This window comes from Arachis ipaensis, chromosome B4 (assembly GCF_059453495.1).
Source record: "Arachis ipaensis isolate K30076 ecotype BB chromosome B4, ASM5945349v1, whole genome shotgun sequence".
NCBI classification, from domain to species: domain Eukaryota; kingdom Viridiplantae; phylum Streptophyta; class Magnoliopsida; order Fabales; family Fabaceae; genus Arachis; species Arachis ipaensis.
In genome coordinates, this window is record NC_142439.1 from 41240600 (window position 1) to 41245284 (window position 4685).

Here is a 4685-nt window from a genome sequence, read left to right on the forward strand (position 1 = left end):
GACCAAATGGAAGAGAAAAATACATCAGGTTAGAGTTGTCAATGAAGCTCAGGTCTAATTACTGCTTGGGGTTATTAGCTCTCTATTTCCGAATAGCCCTGGCATCTCACTTTCCTTTGAAGCTCAGAAATATTGGCATCCTTTAGAATTAAAATCCAGATGATATTATTGATTTCCCTTTTTTACGTTTTTCTTGATTCATGAACACAACTTTTGTTTTCTTTTGGTGCTTTGCACCTTTGAGCCTACCCGTAATTCTAAGTGTTTTGTTTTCAAGTATTACCACCTGATACATAAACACCACAAGCACTTAACTAGGGGAACCTTTTGGATTCAAATTTAGCTTTGTTTAAATTCCCAAACAGTGGTGCTCAGAGCCTTAAGCATACTCTTTATAGCATTGAATCACGACTTTAAATGCTCAGTCTTAAGATTTTCTTGACACCTTCACACCACAAGCATTTAGAGGTCAATTTTGACCCTCCTAAACATTGATGTTCAAAGCCTTGGACCCTTGTTCTTTCGATTTTTCTTTTTCTTTTTATTTTTTCTTTTTGCTGTTTCTTTTGCTTCAAGAATCAATCTTTTGATATTTCATAAAATCAAAAATACTTCTCTAAATTTACTGTTCTTCAAGAGCCAACATGCTCAACCTCAATATCAATTATGCATAGTTAATTCATACATTCAGAAAATAAAGATAAGGCCACCACATCGAAGTAATTGGAATAAGTCATGATATAACTTGAGACCTTGTGCATCTTACTACTTCTTTTTCAATAAATTTTTTTCTTTTAACCTTGATGTGGGATACATAAGGCATCTTAAAATGAAACAAAGAGAAGAAAATCATACTCAAAAAGAACAAAATCCTAAGTATGATCATGCACCAGAATAGAAAACAGATAATAAATTAAAGTACAATGAAAACAGAGATAAAATAAATGAAGGGAGAATGAAACTAGACCACCTTAGTGATGGCGGCTACTGCTCCCTCCGGGAAATCCTCTGGAGCATTTAAGCTCCTCAATGTCGCACCCTTACCTTATCTGCTCCTCCCTCATACTCCTCTGACCTTCCATCATCTGATGGAGGATAGCAGATTGGTCTTGATGTTCTATCCTCAGCTGATCAACATATGAAGTCAGCTCCCCTAGAGATGTGGCCAATTGATCCCAATAGTCGCATGGAGGGAAATACATCCCTTAAGGCATCTCCGAGATCTCCTGTGGAGGTAATGGAATGGGTTCTTGCTGTGGTCCTTGTGCAGGCTCCATGACGTGCTCCATACCCACTTCTTGTGATAGGTCTGTCCTTATCAATTAGGGTATCTCCTCCTATGCGAACTCTAGCTGCATTGTATAGGTGATAATTGAGGTGAGGGAACACTAGCCGTGCTTAGGTGGAGGTCTTTTCAGCTACTTTGTAAATTTCTTGAGGAATCACCTCATGCACCTCCACCTTATTCCCGAGCATGATGCAATGGATCATCACTGCTCTCTCAATTGTAACCTCAGAGCAGTTACTTGTGGGGAGGATTGAGCATTGGATAAACTCCAACCATCCTCTAACCACTGGCTTAAGGTCAAGCCTACCCAGTTGGTAAGGCTTGCCTTAGGTGTCCCTCCTCCATTGAGCTTCAGCCACGCAGATATCAGTAAAAACTTGCTCCAACTTTTGGTCAAAGTTGACCCTTCGAGTGTAAGAGTGCGGGTCGCCTTATAACTGAGGCAATTGTAACGCCAATCTCACACTTTTAGGGCTAAAATTTATGATTTGCCCTCTGACCATGGTGTGCCAGTTTTTGGGCTCTGGGTTCACACTAGTGTCATGCTTCTTGGTGATCCAGAAATTAGCATAGAATTCTTGCACCATTAATACTCCAACCTCTGAAATGGGATTGGCCAAAATTTTCCAATCTCTTTTCCAGACTTGGTGTAGGATCTCCGGATATTCATCTTTCTTCAGCCTAAAGGGGACCTCGGGTATCACCCTCTTCTTCCTCACCACGTCATAGAAGTGGTCTTGATGGGCCTTGGTGAGGAATCTTGAGTTTTTCCATGGTTTCGGAGCGAAAGCGGGGGCTTTTTCTTTTTTCTTCCTCTAGGATTCTCCCATTTTTGGTGCCATGGAGAATAGGAATAGAAAGCAAAAAGGTGGAGCTTTTCAACACTAAACTTAAGAATTTGCTCGTCCTCGAGCAAATAAAAATAAAAGAATAGAAAAATAGGAGAAGAAAGAAAAAAAAGATATATGGGGGATGAGGCTTCGGCCTTTGGGGTAAGAAGAAGGAAGAAGGGACGTGTATAGAATGCTGTGGTAAGATTGAATGGAATGAGGGGTATTTGAATTTGAAGTGGGTAGGGTGGGTGGCAAATGGATTTGATGGGATTTATGAGTGGTTATTGGGAAGAGGGAAATGTGGGGTGTGGAAATTAAGAAAATGGATGGGAATGTGATGGATGAATGTGGATGGAATATTAGGTGTAAGAGGAGAGAGAAGGAAAGGAATGAATAAAAGGTGGGGTAGGTGGGAGTTGGGTGGGACCCACTAGCTTCATGAAGCTTCGAAATTGAGTGCCCCTGCCCCCTGGGCATTCAACGCTAGGTTTGGGCATTGAATGCCAGGGGTAGAATATTGTTTTTTTTTATGGTGGGGCATTCAATGCCAAGAATGGGTGTTGAATGCCCAAATTGGACCAAAATTTTGGTCCTGGGTGCTCCTGAATGGGCGTTGAACGCCCTTGCTTCCTCCCCCTTCTGGCGTTGGGCGCTAGTTCTGGCGCTCAACGCCAGTAAGGGATACCTCCAGGGTGTTCTGTTTTCACTCCTATGCGTTTTTGCTTCTATTCTAGCTGCTACACATGGTCACAAGCATTAAAAAGAAGAGGAGAACTATGAAAAATAATAGAAAATAAAATGATATGAAATCAAAATCAAAATTTAAGATAAACTGTACATATAGTTGGGTTGCCTCCCAACAAGCACTTCTTTACCATCATTAGCTTGACAGACAGCTCCATTATGGAGGTTGATAGGGGTTCAGATCTTCACCCTTCATGGTAAACTTTCTTCCTGTGCTCTCATGGATCAGTTCAACATGTTCCAGAGACAAGATCCAATTCACAGTATGTGGAATGACGGGGCTTCTAGTGAAGACAACTTACATAACAGGTGAGAAGTCTTTAGTTAGGATCTTCTTTTTTCGCCAGCCATTGGGTACTTTCTTCTTAGTGCCTCCTTCCTCAGCGGTTGATGATGAATGTTCAACACCAAACTTAGGTTTGATGTCTGGGGATTTTGTATGGCTTTGCAATGAGGGGGAAGGCTAGAACACTAAGTGTTGCACAGTAGTACCTCTTTTATCTGAGGAAGAGTGAGGGTTGGGAATCTTAAACAACATATGATCCTCCCACAACCTCAGAATTAGCTCTCCATTTTCCACATCAATCAAGGCTTTTACAATAGCTAGGAAGGGCTTTCCAAGAATGATAGAGTTATCCCTGTCCTCTCCAGTGTCAAGTACCACAAAGTTTGTAGGGAGGTAAAGGTCTTCAACCTTTACAAGGACGTTCTCCACCAGTCCATATGCCCGTTTCATGGACTTATTTGCCATCTCCAGTGAGATCTTGGTAGGCTACACCTCTTGAATTCCCAGCTTCTTCATAATAGAGAGAGGCATAAGATTGATGCTTGATCCGAGGTCGCACAGTGCCTTCTCAAATGTGATGGTCCCTATAGTACAGGGAATCAGGAAGCTTCCGGGATCTGGCATCTTTTGAGGCAGCTTCTTTTGCACAAGGGCGCTGTACTCCTTGGTCAGCACCACAGTCTGGTGCGTGGCGGAAATCAGCCAATTAGGAAATCAATATAGAAATACGTTGCAAGTATAGTTCTTAACCAGAAAAAATCCGCTCATCAATTTAGAAAGGTTGTCACAAAATTAGAATAAAAATACTGGGAGTATGAATCCCAGGTCGTCTCCCAACAAGTTGACAAAAGGGTGCTATCTTATTAATCAGGAGTTTTCCGAGAAATTTGAGAGTTGAATGACAGAAAATAAATAATTGTACATTAAAAGGGAATTATATATTCAGAATAAAAAGCCTTGACTAGGGGAATGATTAATTGGAAGTTCTATCCTTGTAAAAATTCTCTCAAGTGTAGTATAAAGAGGTTGTTATTTTCACTTAGTTAACCCTTACTAAATAAAGGAAAGTCAAGTGATTAAGCTAACTCTTATTCGCAAATTCTAGTCCTCTCCCTTGGGAAGGTCTAGCGTTAGTAAATAAAGAATTAGCCAACAACTTCCAATTTAACTATTCACTTGAACATTCCAACTCAAGTGTCTCCTTTTAATCAACCCTCATCTCTAGTAGAGAATCTACTCCATTGCCATGAAAATTAATTGCACAGAATTAAATAGGGAATAAAAGGAAGACATGATAGACAATAACTACAATTTAATTAAAAGTGAAAGTAATCCTTTGCATTAATAAATTCTAAAAATAATCCAATTGTAACTCTAAACAAGAATTAAGAATATGGAAGAGTAAGGGAATAAGGAAACAAACTAGAATAATAACTTCAACGGAGGCAATGCCTCTTCTCAATTTCCAAAGCAAAAGCATAAAACTAAAAAATATGTGAATGTAAAAGAAAAGCTAGAGGAAGAGTATTTTCTC